The 17,151-nt window shown below is 46.1% G+C and overlaps 1 pseudogene; it reads right to left on the minus strand.

Annotated features, from left to right (window-relative positions):
- Positions 1 to 17,151, minus strand: part of LOC115140369 (kinesin-like protein KIF13B) — a 98,925-nt pseudogene that overhangs the window by 56,697 nt on the left and 25,077 nt on the right.

A 17,151-nucleotide genomic window follows, 5' to 3' on the forward strand; every position in this document is an offset into this window, starting at 1 on the left:
TCACAGCCCTAGTAAGTACTATAATTATAGACTGGTATCATCACCACAGCCCTAGTAAGTACTATAATTATAGACTGGTATCATCACAGCCCTAGTAAGTACTATAATTATAGACTGGTATCATCACAGTCCTACTAAGTACTATAATTATAGACTGGTATCATAACAGCCCTAGTAAGTACTATAATTATAGACTGGTATCATCACAGCCCTACTAAGTACTATAATTATAGACTGGTATCATCACAGCTCTAGTAAGTACTATAATTATAGACTGGTATCATCACAGCCCTACTAAGTACTATAATTATAGACTGGTATCATCACAGCCCTACTAAGTACTATAATTATAGACTGGTATCATCACAGTCCTAGTAAGTACTATAATTATAGACTGGTATCATCACAGCCCTAGTAAGTACTATAATTATAGACGGGTATGTATCTAGTATTATAGACTTTGTGGTTCTAGTCCTGAATGCTGATTGGCTGACAGTACTATAACAGTAATGATGTATCCAGTATTATAGACTGGTTGGTTCTAGTCCTGGACGCTGATTGGCTGACAGTACTATAACAGTAATGATGTATCTAGTATTATAGACTGGGTGGTTCTAGTCCTGAATGCTGATTGGCTGACAGTACTATAACAGTAATGATGTATCTAGTATTATAGACTGGGTGGTTCTAGTCCTGGATGTTGATTGGCTGACAGTAATGATGTATCTAGTATTATAGACTGGGTGGTTCTCGTCCTGAATGCTGATTGGCTGACAGTGATGATATATCTAGTATTATAGACTGGTATCACCACAGCCTTAGTGAACGTACCGGGAGCTGCGGTGTGGCGTGAGCACCACTCCAGTCTCCGCGGTGATGTTGATGACACAGTGTTCAGGGTGGATGGCCATACCACACAGCTGAATGTCCTGAGAGTCAGCTGAGCCAACACGCGTGTGCTCCTACACACAGGACAGAGGCATGATAGAGATGACATACTGTACTCATCAAAAGTTGCAACACTCCTGCTCATTCAAGGGTTTTTATTGATTTATTTTTTACTATTGTCTACATTGAAGAATAATAGTGAAGACGTCAACACCATGAAACAACATATGGAATCATGAGGTAACCAAAAAAAAAATATATATATATAGAGTTAAACAAATCTAAATATATTTTATATTTGAGATTCTTCAAAGTAGCCACCCTTTGCCTTAAAGACAGCTTTGCACACTTGGCATTCTCTCAACCAGCTTCATGAGGTTATATTCCAGTCACCTGGAATGCATTTCATTTAACAGGTGTGGCTTGTTAAAAGTTCATTTGTGGAATGTCTTTCCTTGTTAATGTGTTTTGAGCCAATCAGTTGTGTTGTGACAAGGTTGAGGTGGTATACAGAAGATAACCCTATTTGGTAAAAGACCAAGTCCATATTAAATGGAAAGAACATTTCAAATAAGCAAAGAGAAACGATAGTCCATCATTACTTTAAGAAGTTCAGTCAATCCGGAAAATTTCAAGAACTTTCAAAGTTTCTTCAAGTGTAGACACAAAAACCATCAAGCGCTATGATGAAGCTGGTTCTCATGAGGACCGCCACAGGAATGGAAGACCCAGAGTTACCTCTGCTGCAGAGGATAAGTTTATTAGAGTTAACTGCACCTCAGATTGCAGCCCAAATAAAAAGTAACAGACACGTCTCAACATCAACTGTTCAGAGGAGAAAATGTGAATCAGGACTTCATGGTCTAATTGCTGCAAAGAAGCCACTACTAAAAGGAACCAATAAGAAGAAGGGAGTTGGTTGGGCCAAGAAACACGAGCAATGGACATTAGACCGGTGGAAATCTGTCCTTTGGTCTGATGAGTCCAAATTTGAGATTTTTGGTTCCAACCGCTGTCTTTGTGAGACGCAGAGTAGGTGAACGGATGATCTCTGCATGTGTGGTTCCCACTGTGAAGCATGGAGGAGGTGGTGTGGGGGTGCTTTGCTGGTGACACTGTCAGTGATTCATTTAGAATTCCTTTGCACACTTAACCAACATGGCTACCACAGCATTCTGCAGCGATACACCATCCCATCTGGTTTGCGCTTAGTGGGACTATCATTTGTTTTTCAACAGGAGAATAACTCAAAACACGCCTCCAGGCTGTGTGAGGGCTATTTGACCAAGCAGAGTGATGGAGTGCTGCATCAGATGACCTGGCCTCCACAATCACCCGACATCAACCCAATTGAGGTGGTTTGGGATGAGTTGGAGCGCAGAGTGAAAGAAAAGCAGCCAACAAGTGCTCAGCATATGTGGGAGCTCCTTCAAGATTGTTGGAAAAGCTTTCCTCAGGAAGCTCATTTGAGAGAATGCCAAGATTGTGCAAAGCTGTCATCAAGGCAAAGGGTGGAAACTTTGAAGAACTTCAAATATAAAATATGCTTTGATTTGTTTAACACTTTTTTGGTTACTAAATGATTCCATATGTGTTATTTCATAGTTTTGATGTCTTCACTACTTTTCTACAATGTAGAAAATAGTAAAAAATAATGAAAATCCTGGAATGACTAGGTGTGTCCAAACCTTTCGACTGATACTGTATGTCAAAATAAACATATTATCCAACCAAGCCTACATACTAGACAGAAACAGGGGACTCCAATCAGAGTCAGGTCCTCAATCTCTTGATAAAGAATGACATGGAGATCTAGAAGTCTATACGATCAGTGGATTGGATGTTAAATTGCTGACCGTACCTTTAGATAGTAAACCAGCAGCTCATTGAGTGCAGGGTCGGCGTTGAGGTTGACAAGGAAACACTTGTCGTCTACCACTCTGATGCCAGACGACTGGAGAGAGATACCTAGAGACTCCAACTGTTTCTGACGCTCCTAGAGGACAACATAGAAGATAGATGACTGGAGAGAGATACCTAGAGACTCCAACTGTTTCTGTCGCTCCTAGAGGACAACATAGAAGATAGATGACTGGAGAGAGATACCTACAGACTCCAACTGTTTCTGTCGCTCCTAGAGGACAACATAGAAGATAGATGATTGGAGAGAGATACCTAGAGACTCCAACTGTTTCTGTCGCTCCTATAGGACAACATAGAAGATAGATGACTGGAGAGAGACACCTAGAGATTCCAACTGTTTCTGTCGCTCCTAGAGGACAACATAAAAGATAGATGACTGGAGAGAGATACCTAGAGAGTCCAACTGTTTCTGTCGCTCCTAGAGGACAACATAGAAGATAGATGACTGGAGAGAGATACCTAGAGACTCCAACTGTTTCTGACGCTCCTAGAGGACAACATAGAAGATAGATGACTGGAGAGAGATACCTAGAGACTCCAACTGTTTCTGACGCTCCTAGAGGACAACATAGAAGATAGATGACTGGAGAGAGATACCTACAGACTCAACAACTGTTTCTGTTTCTGCTCCTAGAGGACAACATAGAAGATAGATGACTGGAGAGAGATACCTAGAGAGTCCAACTGTTTCTGACGCTCCTAGAGGACAACATAGAAGATAGATGACTGGAGAGAGATACCTAGAGAGTCCAACTGTTTCTGACGCTCCTAGAGGACAACATAGAAGATAGATGACTGGAGAGAGATACCTAGAGATTCCAACTGTTTCTGTCGCTCCTAGAGGACAACATAGAAGATAGATGACTGGAGAGAGATACCTTGAGATTCCAACTGTTTCTGACGCTCCTAGAGGACAAAACACTGACATTAACAATTTATGTAGATATGTAAGTACGTTCTGTTGTGTGTCCGTACCTGAGTGACAGCCTCAGTCTTACCGAATTTCAGCTCCCAGGTGTGTGCGTGTGTTTTTTTGGTTTTACTATCCTTGTGGGGACCAGACGTCCACACAAGGATATTAAAAACAAGGAAAGCTCAGACATATGGGGTCCCCACAAGGAAAAATACTATTTTAAGCTTCAGGGTTAGCTTTAGGGAGTTGGGAAAATAGGATTTTGAATGGGTATCAATTGTTTGGTCCCCACAGGTATAGTAAAACAAGCGTGTGTGTGTGTGTGTGTGTGTGTGTGTGTGTGTGTGTGTGTGTGTGTGCTACCTGAGCCACTGCCTCAGTCTTCCGTAGTTTCTGTTCCCAGGTAACTGTCATCTCCTGAATCAGTTTCTCAGACTCCTCCAGCCTCTCCTTCAAATCTGGAGCCTTCATAGACTGACAGGGAGGAGACAAACAAACAGCAATTATAAAAAAGACACAAATAAAAACCATTAAAACCACAATCTGGAGTTTGTGTTTCAACCCAACATCAGCCCGGCTGAGGGGGGCAGTAATATCCTTACCACTCATTCCACCACAGCAACAAGTCATTCTACCACAGCAACAAGTCATTCCACCACAGCAACAAGTCATTCTACCACAGCAACAAGTCATTGCACCACAGCAACAAGTCATTCCACCACAGCAACAAGTCATTCCACCACAGCAACAAGTCATTCTACCACAGCAACAAGTCATTGCACCACAGCAACAAGTCATTCCACCACAGCAACAAGTCATTCACACCACAAGTCATTGCACCACAGCAACAGTCATTCCACACAGCAACAAGTCATTCCACCACAGCAACAAGTCATTCAGCAAGCAACAAGTCATTGCACCACAGCAACAAGTCATTCCACCACAGCAACAAGTCATTCCACCACAGCAACAAGTCATTCCACCATAGCAACAAGTCAGCAACAAGTCATTCCAGCACAGCAACAAGTCATTCCAGCACAGCAACAAGTCATTCCACCACAGCAACAAGTCATTCCACCACAGCAACAAGTCATTCCACCACAGCAACAAGTCATTCCAGCACAGCAACAAGTCATTCCACCACAGCAACAAGTCATTCCACCACAGCAACAAGTCATTCCACCACAGCAACAAGTCATTCCACCACAGCAACAAGTCATTCCACCAACAAGTCATTGCACCACAGCAACAAGTCATTCCACCACAGCAACAAGTCATTGCACCACAGCAACAAGTCATTGCACCACAGCAACAAGTCATTCCACCACAGCAACAAGTCATTCCACCACAGCAACAAGTCATTCCACCACAGCAACAAGTCATTCCACCACAGCAACAAGTCATTCCAGCAACAAGTCATTCCACCACAGCAACAAGTCATTCAACAAGTCATTGCACCACAGCAACAAGTCATTCACAAGTCACCAGCACAGCAACAAGTCATTCCAACAAGCAAGTCATTCCACCACAGCAACAAGTTATTCAAGCAACAAGTCATTCCACCACAGCAACAAGTCATTCAACCACAGCAACAAGTCATTCAAGCAACACGTCCTTCAACCACAGCAACAAGTCATTCAACCACAGCAACAAGTCATTCAAGCAACAAGTCATTCCACCACAGCAACAAGTCATTCCACCATAGCAACAAGTCATTCCACCACAGCAACAAGTCATTCCACCACAGCAACAAGTTATTCAAGCAACAAGTCATTCCACCACAGCAACAAGTCATTCAACCACAGCAACAAGTCATTCAAGCAACACGTCCTTCAACCACAGCAACAAGTCATTCCACAAGTCATTCAAGCAACAAGTCATTCACCACAGCAACAAGTCATTCCACCACAGCAACAAGTCATTCCACCATTCCACCACAGCAACAAGTCATTCCAGCAACACGTCCTTCCACCACAGCAACAAGTCATTCCACCACAGCAACAAGTCATTCACCACAGCAACAAGTCATTCCACCACAGCAACAAGTCATTCCACCATAGCAACAAGTCATTCCACCACAGCAACAAGTCATTCCACCACAGCAACAAGTCATTCCAATAACCTGTGTTCCTAGTCCACCTCTGTGTTAGCTACCATTCAGTCGTCGTAACCGTTTTCATTGAATCATTATTGATCCATGCTGGTTTCACTATAATGATCAAATCACTTTTTTTTTTTTTTAAAGGTACCTGTTCAAGATGGCAGCATTCTGCAACGTTGTTAAACGTTTCACAGTCAATATGTACCTCAGTGATGCCTGTTATATTATATAATAACTGTTCACTACCTCAGTGATGCCTGTTATATTATATAATAACTGTTCAGTACCTCAGTGAGCCAGTGATGCCTGTTACATTATATAATAACTGTTCAGTACCTCAGTGATGCCTGTTATATTATATAATAACTATTCAGTACCTCAGTGAGCCAGTGATGCCTGTTACATTATATAATAACTGTTCAGTACCTCAGTGAGTCAGTGATGCCTGTTACATTATATAATAACTGTTCACTACCTCAGTGATGCCTGTTATATTATATAATAACTGCTCAGTACCTCAGTGATGCCTGTTATATTATATAATAACTGTTCACTACCTCAGTGATGCCTGTTATATTATATAATAACTGTTCAGTACCTCAGTGATGCCTGTTATATTATATAATAACTGTTCAGTACCTCAGTGAGCCAGTGATGCCTGTTACATTATATAATAACTGTTCAGTACCTCAGTGATGCCTGTTATATTATATAATAACTGTTCAGTACCTCAGTGATGCCTGTTACATTATATAATAACTGTTCAGTACCTCAGTGATGCCTGTTATATTATATAATAACTGTTCAGTACCTCAGTGATGACTGTTATATTATATAATAACTGTTCAGTACCTCAGTGAGTCAGTGATGCCTGTTACATTATATAATAACTGTTCAGTACCTCAGTGAGTCAGTGATGCCTGTTATATTATATAATAACCGTTCAGTACCTCAGTGATGCCTGTTACATTATATAATAACTGTTCAGTACCTCAGTGATGCCTGTTATATTATATAATAACTGTTCAGTACCTCAGTGATGCCTGTTATATTATATAATAACCGTTCAGTACCTCAGTGATGCCTGTTATATTATATAATAACTGTTTAGTACCTCAGTGAGTCAGTGATGCCTGTTATATTATATAATAACTGTTCAGTACCTCAGCCTCAGTGAGCTGGTCTCGTAGTTTCTCCACCTCCTCCCGTAGCTCTCTGATGATGCGTGCGTTGGGGTCTTCGTTGACGACGGCGTGGTTGACGATGCTCTTAGCCCGGTCAGCGTAGCGCAGCGTGGACAACGTCTCGTCGTAGTTATCAGCTGCTGGACTCACCGTGGCCACCATGGCTGTCCTACTGTTACCACCCAGACTGTCCTGGAGAGAGGAGAGAGGGAGAGGTTAGTCTGTTAGAAAAGTCAGACTGTTACTACCCAGACTGTCCTGTAGAGGGAGAGTCCACTAAGCAAGCTGGTCCTGGGGCTCTGTTCACAAACAAACAGACTCCACAGAGCCCAGGACAGCAACACAATCAGACCCAACCAAATTATGAAAAAACAAAAAGATAATTATTTCCAATGTGTCAAGTAATTAACAGAAAAAAACAGAGCAAACTAGAATGCTATTTGGCCCTAAACAGAGAGTACACAGTGGAAGAATACCTGACCACTGTGACTGACCCAAAATTAAGGAAAGCTTTGACTATGTACAGACTCAGTGAGCATAGCCTTGCTATTGAGAAAGGCCGCTGAAGGCAGTCATGGCTCTCAAGAGAAGACAGGCTATGTGCTCACTGCCCACAAAATGAGGTGGAAACTGAGCTGCACTTCCTAACCTCCTGTCAAATGTATGACCATATTAGAGACATATTTCCCACAGAACACACAGACCCACAAAGAATTTGAAAACAAATCCTATTTTGATAAACTCCCATATCTACTGGGTGAAATACTGAACAGGGGGGGAGAATGGGAAGGGGGGTAAAGAGAGAGAGAGGGCGGGGGGGGTGCGCCATCACAGCAGCAAGATTTGTGACCTGTTGCCAGAAGAAAAGAGCAACAAGTGAAGAACAAACACCATTGTAAATACAACCCATATTTATGTTTATTTATTTTCCCTTTTGTACTTTAACTATTTGCACATCGTTACAACACATATATAATATGACATTTGAAATGTCTTTATTGTTTTGAAACTTTTTTACATTTTTTATTTAACCTTTATTTAACTAGGCATGCCTACCGGGGAACAGTGGGTTAACTGCCTTGGTCAGGGCCAGAGCGACAGATTTTTACCTTGTCAGTTCAGGGATTCGATCTAGCAACCTTTCAGTTACTGGCCCAACGCTCTAACCACTAGGCTACCTGCCGCCTCTACACTCTAACCACTAGGCTACCTGCCGCCTCTACACTCTAACCACTAGGCTACCTGCCGCCTCTACACTCTAACCACTAGGCTACCTGCCGCCTCTACACTCTAACCACTAGGCTAACCAACCACTAGGCTACCTGCCGCCTCTACACTCTAACCACTAGGCTACCTGCCGCCTCTACACTCTAACCACTAGGCTACCTGCCGTCCCACTCTGTAAGTGAAATGTTTACTGTTCATTTTAGTTTTGTTTATTTCACTTTTGTTTATTATCTACTTCACTTGCTTTGGCCATGTTAACATATGTTTCCCATTCCAATAAAGCCCCTTAAATTGAAATAAAATTGAATAAAAGAGGAGAGAGACTTTCCTCTGTTAGAAAAGACCGACTATTACCACCCAGACTGTCCTGTAGAGGGAGGAGAGAGAGGAGGAATGTGAGCTCTGAATGAGAGAAGGAGTTACCCCATTTAAAAAGAGACTGCTTTACCACATATACAGTGTGGCAGGAGAGACGAGGCAACACTGTTACAGTTGCAGAATGTTGAACGATAACAACCCGTGGCAATAACCCATGGCAATAACCCATGGCAACCCATGGCAATAACCCATGGCAATAACCCATGGCAATAACCCATGGTAATAACCCATGGTAATGGTAATATGGCTCAGCGTACCTTGAGTAGCCAGGTGAGAACTGAGTCTCTGTAGGGAACAAACTTGGTCTTGTTCTTCCCTGCTCCTTGGTCTGCCAGCGCTGAGATCACCAGGCCCAGCGTGCTCAGAGACCTGACCCACAGTGATTTATATAACGTGAACATGTAACAAAGTGTGTCACATTTTCAGAGACATTGAGAGACCGTGTACAAAGTATATAATAAAAAAAGGGGGGGGAAGAATGGGAAGGAGGGTAAAGAGAGGGAAAGAGAGGGGGAATGGGAAGGGGGTAAAGAGAGGGGGAATGGGAAGGGGGTAAAGAGAGGGGGGGGAATGGGAAGGGGGTAAAGAGAGGGGAGAGGGGGAATGGGAAGGGGGTAAAGAGAGGGAAAGAGAGGGGGAGAATGGGAAGGGGGTAAAGAGAGGGAAAGAGAGGGGGAGAATGGGAAGGGGGTAAAGAGAGGGAAAGAGAGGGGGAGAATGGGAAGGGGGGTAAAGAGAGGGAAAGAGAGGGGGAATGGGAAGGGGGGTAAAGAGAGGGAAAGAGAGGGGGAATGGGAAGGGGGTAAAGAGAGGGAAAGAGAGGGGGAATGGGAAGGGGGTAAAGAGAGGGAAAGAGAGGGGGAATGGGAAGGGGGTAAAGAGAGGGAAAGAGAGGGGGAATGGGAAGGGGGGTAAAGAGAGGGAAAGGGGGGAAAGGGGAGGGGGTAAAGAGAGGGAAAGAGAGGGGGAGAATGGGAAGGGGGTAAAGAGAGGGAAAGAGAGGGGGAATGGGAAGGGGGGTAAAGAGAGGGAAAGAGAGGGGGAATGGGAAGGGGGTAAAGAGAGGGAGGAAGAATGGGAAGGGGGATAAAGAGAAGGAAAGGGGGAGAATGGGAAGGGGGTAAAGAGAGGGAAAGGGGGGAAAGGGGAGGGGGAGAATGGGAAGGGGGATAAAGAGAAGGAAAGGTGGGGGAGAATGAGAAGGGGGTAAAGAGAGGGAAAGGGGGGAAGGGGAGGGGGAGAATGGGAAGGGGGGTAAAGAGAAGGAAAGGGGGGAAGAATGGGAAGGGGGTAAAGAGAAGGAAAGAGAGGGGGGTAAAAGAGAGGGAAAGAGAGGGGGGGAGAATGAGAGTGAGATGTAACCTACTTGTTGATGTTGCTCCCCTCCTTCATTCTCTCTCCAGTAGCTCCAGTCTTAGCAGCTCTCTCACTGCCAGCCAGATCCACCAGACTCAGCTTACTGACCTTCTCCCCACTGGTCTACAACAACAACATGGGTTATATAGAGCAATATGAAACAGACTGGTTTGTTAGCAACACACATAGCAACAGCTGGAGGAAATGAATGTCAACATATTAAAAGTAAAGCTTTGAGTGATTTGATGTTGTCATCACATGATGTACTCAGAAAACCATCAAAGTTTTCTTGGCAAGATGCTGGATTAGAATGTGGTGATGCTGGATTAGAATGAGGTGATGCTGGATTAGAATGAGGTGATGCTGGATTAGAATGTGTTGAATGTAACTTGTAAATAAACTATTTATCCTGTCCTACCCCAGAACCCAGGTCCATGATAGTGTGTGTTGGTATTAACCCAGAACCCAGGTCCATTAGAGTGTGTGTGTTGGTATTACCCCAGAACCATTAGAGAGTGTGTGTTGGACCTACCCCAGAACCCAGGTCCATTAGAGTGTGTGTTGGTATTACTCTAGAAATCAGGTCCATTAGAGTGTGTGTTGGTATTACCCCAGAACCCAGGTCCATTAGAGTGTGTGTGTTGGACCTACCCCAGAACCATTAGAGTGTGTATTGGTATTACCCCAGAACCCAGGTCCATTAGAGTGTGTGTTGGTATTACCCCAGAACCCAGGTCCATTGGAGTATGTGTTGGACCTACCCCAGAACCCAGGTCCATTAGTGTGTGTGTTGGACCAACCCCGGAACCCAGGTCCATTAGAGTGTGTATTGGTATTACCCCAGAACCCAGGTCCATTAGAGTGTGTGTTGGACCTACCCCAGAACCCAGGTCCATTAGAGTGTGTGTTGGACCTACCCCGGAACCCAGGTCCATTAGTGTGTGTGTTGGACCTACCCCAGAACCCAGGTCCATTAGAGTGTGTGTTGGTATTACCCCAGAACCCAGGTCCATTACAGTGTGTGTTGGTATTACCCCAGAACCCAGGTCCATTAGAGTGTGTGTTGGACCTACCCCAGAACCCAGGTCCATTAGAGTGTGTGTTGAACCTACCCCAGAACCCAGGTCCATTAGAGTGTGTGTTGGACCTACCCCGGAACCCAGGTCCATTAGAGTGTGTGTTGGACCTACCCCGGAACCCAGGTCCATTAGAGTGTGTGTTGGACCTACCCCAGAACCCAGGTCCATTAGAGTGTGTGTGTTGGACCTACCCCGGAACCCAGGTCCATTAGAGTGTGTGTTGGTATTACCCCAGAACCCAGGTCCATTAGAGTGTGTGTGTTGGACCTACCCCGGAACCCAGGTCCATTAGAGTGTGTGTTGGTATTACCCCAGAACCCAGGTCCATTAGAGTGTGTGTTGATATTACTCTAGAACCCAGGTCCATTAGAGTGTGTGTTGGTATTACCCCAGAACCCAGGTCCATTAGAGTGTGTTGGTATTACTCTAGAACCCAGGTCCATTACAGTGTGTGTTGGTATTACTCCAGAACTCAGGTCCATTACAGTGTGTTGGTATTACTCTAGAACCCAGGTCCATTAGAGTGTGTGTTGGACCTACCCCAGAACCCAGGTCCATTAGAGTGTGTGTTGGTATTACCCCAGAACCCAGGTCCATTACAGTGTGTTGGTATTACCCCAGAACCCAGGTCCATTAGAGTGTGTGTTGGACCTACCCCGGAACCCAGGTCCATTAGAGTGTGTGTGTTGGTATTACCCCAGAACCATTAGAGTGTGTGTGTTGGACCTACCCCAGAACCCAGGTCCATTAGAGTGTGTTGGACCTACCCCAGAACCCAGGTCCATTAGAGTGTGTGTTGGACCTACCCCAGAACCCAGGTCCATTACAGTGTGTGTTGGACCTACCCCAGAACCCAGGTCCATTAGAGTGTGTGTTGGACCTACCCCAGAACCCAGGTCCATTACAGTGTGTGTTGGTATTACCCCAGAACCATTACAGTGTGTGTTGGTATTACCCCAGAATCCAGGTTCATTAGAGTGTGTGTTGGACCTACCCCAGAACCCAGGTCCATTACAGTGTGTGTTGGTATTACTCCAGAACTCAGGTCCATTACAGTGTGTTGGTATTACTCCAGAACTCAGGTCCATTAGAGTGTGTGTTGGACCTACCCCAGAACCCAGGTCCGTTAGAGTGTGTGTTGGTATTACCCCAGAACCCAGGTCCATTACAGTGTGTGTTGGTATTACTCCAGAACTCAGGTCCATTAGAGTGTGTGTTGGACCTACCCCAGAACCCAGGTCCATTAGAGTGTGTGTTGGACCTACCCCAGAACCCAGGTCCATTACAGTGTGTGTTGGTATTACTCCAGAACTCAGGTCCATTAGAGTGTGTGTTGGACCTACCCCGGAACCCAGGTCCATTAGAGTGTGTGTGAGGATGATGTTGAAGACGGCGTGGGACCTGCTGCTCTCCTCGTTCATATTGGTGGCTGCTACTGTACGAGACTTGTTACCCTCTGACATCAGACACTCTATGTCCTGTAGAGAGAGAGACATGGAGGGAGGAAGAGAGACCGAGTGAGAGACCGAGAGAGAGAGACAGAGGGAGAGACCGAGGGAGAGACAGAGGGAGAGACATGGAGGGAGGGAGAGAGACCGAGGGAGAGACAGAGGGAGAGACATGGAGGGAGGGACAGAGACCGAGAGAGAGACAGAGGGAGAGACATGGAGGGAGGGAGAGAGACCGAGAGAGAGAGACCGAGGGAGAGAGAGAGACAGAGGGAGAGACCGAGGGAGAGACAGAGGGAGAGACATGGAGGGAGGGAGAGAGACCGAGAGAGAGAGACAGAGGGAGAGACCGAGAGAGAGAGACCGAGGGAGAGAGAGAGACCGAGGGAGAGACCGAGGGAGAGACAGAGGGAGAGACATGGAGGGAGGGAGAGAGACCGAGAGAGAGAGACCGAGGGAGAGAGAGAGACCGAGGGAGAGAGAGAGACCGAGGGAGAGAGAGAGACCGAGGGAGAGACATGGAGGGAGGGAGAGAGACCGAGGGAGGGAGAGAGACCGAGGGAGAGAGAGAGACCGAGGGAGAGAGAGAGACCGAGGGAGAGACAGAGGGAGAGACATGGAGGGAGGGAGAGAGACCGAGGGAGAGAGAGAGACCGAGGGAGAGACAGAGGGAGAGACATGGAGGGAGGGAGAGAGACCGAGAGAGAGAGACCGAGGGAGAGAGAGAGACCGAGGGAGAGACCGAGGGAGAGACAGAGGGAGAGACATGGAGGGAGGGAGAGAGACCGAGAGAGAGAGACCGAGGGAGAGAGAGAGACCGAGGGAGAGAGAGAGACCGAGGGAGAGACAGAGGGAGAGACATGGAGGGAGGGAGAGAGACCGAGGGAGAGAGACCGAGGGAGAGAGAGAGACCGAGGGAGAGAGAGAGACCGAGGGAGAGACAGGGGGAGAGACATGGAGGGAGAGACAGGGGGAGAGACATGGAGGGAGAGAGAGAGACCGAGGGAGAGAGACCGAGGGAGAGAGACCGAGGGAGAGAGAGAGACCGAGGGAGAGAGAGAGACCGAGGGAGAGAGAGAGACATGGAGGGAGGGAGAGAGACCGAGAGAGAGAGACCGAGGGAGAGACAGAGAGACAGGGGGAGATTTTATTATAGAGCGAGGGAGAGAGAGAGACCGAGGGAGAGAGAGAGACCGAGGGAGAGACAGAGGGAGAGACATGGAGGGAGGGAGAGAGACCGAGAGACCGAGGGAGAGAGAGAGACCGAGGGAGAGACAGGGGGAGATTTTATTATAGAGCGAGGGAGAGAGAATTTATTGAAATATGGAAAGAGGAACTCAGAAATGTGTTGTATTTGCCCCATACAAAACACTTTCATTCAGGACCATTTACTTTAGTGGCTTGTTGCAAAAAGGATGAATGTTTTGGAATACTTTGTTATTGTGTACAGGCTGCCATCTTTTCACTCTGTCATGTAGGTTAGTGTTGTGGAGTAACTACAGAACTACAGCCTAAAGTCCTCTCCTATCACAGCCATTCAACTCTGACTGTTCTAACGGCACTGGGTGTGTTGATACACCATCCGAAGGGGAATTTATAACTTCACCATGCTGCTCAAAGGGATATTACATGGAGTTTGTTTTGTTTTTTACCCATCTACCAATAGGCACACACACACACGATAACATACACACTATCCACACACTTAGACATGGATTTTGTACTGCAGATATGTGGTAGTGGTGGAGTAGGGGACCGAGGGCATACAGTGTGTTGTAGATATGTGGTAGTGGTGGAGTAGGGGACCGAGGGCACACAGTGTGTTGTAGATATGTGGTGGAGTAGGGGACCGAGGGCACACAGTGTGTTGTAGATATGTGGTAGTGGTGGAGTAGGGGCCTGAGGGCACACAGTGTGTTGTAGATATGTGGTAGTGGTGGAGTAGGGGCCTGAGGGCACACAGTGTGTTGTAGATATGTGGTAGTGGTGGAGTAGGGGACCGAGGGCACACAGTGTGTTGTAGATATGTGGTAGTGGTGGAGTAGGGGACCGAGGGCATACAGTGTGTTGTAGATATGTGGTAGTGGTGGAGTAGGGGACCGAGGGCACACAGTGTGTTGTAGATATGTGGTAGTGGTGGAGTAGGGGCCTGAGGGGACACAGTGTGTTGTAGATATGTGGTAGTGGTGGAGTAGGGGACCGAGGGCACACAGTGTGTTGTAGATATGTGGTAGTGGTGGAGTAGGGGACCGAGGGGACACAGTGTGTTGTAGATATGTGGTAGTGGTGGAGTAGGGGACCGAGGGCATACAGTGTGTTGTAGATATGTGGTAGTGGTGGAGTAGGGGACCGAGGGCACACAGTGTGTTGTAGATATGTGGTAGTGGTGGAGTAGGGGACCGAGGGCACACAGTGTGTTGTAGATATGTGGTAGTGGTGGAGTAGGGGACCGAGGGCACACAGTGTGTTGTAGATATGTGGTAGTGGTGGAGTAGGGGACCGAGGGCACACAGTGTGTTGTAGATATGTGGTAGTGGTGGAGTAGGGGACCGAGGGCACACAGTGTGTTGTAGATATGTGGTAGTGGTGGAGTAGGGGACCGAGGGCACACAGTGTGTTGTAGATATGTGGTAGTGGTGGAGTAGGGGACCGAGGGCACACAGTGTGTTGTAGATATGTGGTAGTGGTGGAGTAGGGGACCGAGGGCACACAGTGTGTTGTAGATATGTGGTAGTGGTGGAGTAGGGGACCGAGGGCATACAGTGTGTTGTAGATATGTGAATGTGTTGTAATGTTTTTTTAAAATTGTATAAACTGCCTTACTTTTGCTGGACGCCAAGATCCATAATAAACATTAATAGGTGCTCTTTGCGAGGAATTGGAAAACCTCCCTGGTATTTGTGGTTGAATCTATGTTTTGAAATTCACTGCTCTACTGAGGGACCCTATAGATAATTGTATGTGTGGGGGTACAGAGATGAGGTAGTCCTTCAAAAACCATGTTAAACACTATTACTGCACCTTGCTACTTATTATGTGACTTGTTAAGCAAATGTTTACTCCTGAACTTATTTAGGCTTGCCATAACAAAAAGAGTTTGACTACTTATTGACTTAAGACATTTCTGCTTTATATTTTTTATTACATTTGTACAAATTTCAAAGAACATAATTCCACTTTGGAATTACAGGGTTTTGTGTGTAGGCCAGTGACAAAACAATCTCAATTTAATCCATTTGAAATTCAGATGAGCCTGAGCAAAATTTGGGAAAAGTCAAGGGGTGTGAATTCTTTCTGAAGGTCCTGTATATAGTGTATTAGAAGCACCAGTCCTCTCTTGACAAAGAAAATGTATTCCAATGAGACCAACCTGGGCCAATTCTGTACATTCGATAAGAAAAGTACCTTATAGCAGGCTACAGCCAGACGAGACAGACCATCGACGTACGGGCCAAACACCTGGTGTTCTCTCACTCGCAGGGCCTGACGACTTCTGAGGGCAAAGACAGGAGGAGAGAGGTTTCATCAGGAATTACTGACCACTTCTGAGGGCAAAGACAGGAGGAGAGAGGTTTCATCAGGAATTACTGACGACTTCTGAGGGCAAAGACAGGAGGAGAGAGGTTTCATCAGGAATTACTGACCACTTCTGAGGGCAAAGACAGGAGGAGAGAGGTTTCATCAGGAATTACTGAACTTCTGACAAAGACAGGAGGAGAGAGGTTTCATCAGGAATTACTGACCACTTCTGAGGGCAAAGACAGGAGGAGAGAGGTTTCATCAGGAATTACTGACTTCTGAGGGCTTCTGAGGGCAAAGACAGGAGGAGAGAGGTTTCATCAGGAATTACTGACCACTTCTGAGGGCAAAGACAGGAGGAGAGATCAGGTTGACGACTCATTTCAGGAATTACTGACCACTTCTGAGGGCAAAGACAGGAGGAGAGAGGTTTCATCAGGAATTACTGACCACTTCTGAGGGCAAAGACAGGAGGAGAGAGTTTCATCAGGAATTACTGACGACTTCTGGAGGGCAAAGACAGGAGGAGAGAGGTTTCATCTGGAAATACTGACGACTTCTGAGGGCAAAGACAGGAGGAGAGAGGTTTCATCAGGAATTACTGACCACTTCTGAGGGCAAAGACAGGAGGAGAGAGGTTTCATCAGGAATTACTGACGACTTCTGAGGGCAAAGACAGGAGGAGAGAGGTTTCATCAGGAATTACTGACCACTTCTGAGGGCAAAGACAGGAGGAGAGAGGTTTCATCAGGAATTACTGACCACTTCTGAGGGCAAAGACAGGAGGAGAGAGGTTTCATCAGGAATTACTGACCACTTCTGAGGGCAAAGACAGGAGGAGAGAGGTTTCATCAGGAATTACTGACCACTTCTGAGGGCAAAGACAGGAGGAGAGAGGTTTCATCAGGAAATACTGACGACTTCTGAGGGCAAAGACAGGAGGAGAGAGGTTTCATCAGGAATTACTGACCACTTCTGAGGGCAAAGACAGGAGGAGAGAGGTTTCATCAGGAATTACTGACGACTTCTGAGGGCAAAGACAGGAGGAGAGAGGTTTCATCGGGAAATACTAACGACTTCTGAGGGCAAAGACAGGAGGAGAGAGGTTTCATCTGGAAATACTGACGACTTCTGA

Source organism: Oncorhynchus nerka, linkage group LG13 (genome assembly GCF_034236695.1).
Source record: "Oncorhynchus nerka isolate Pitt River linkage group LG13, Oner_Uvic_2.0, whole genome shotgun sequence".
Lineage (NCBI taxonomy): Eukaryota > Metazoa > Chordata > Actinopteri > Salmoniformes > Salmonidae > Oncorhynchus > Oncorhynchus nerka.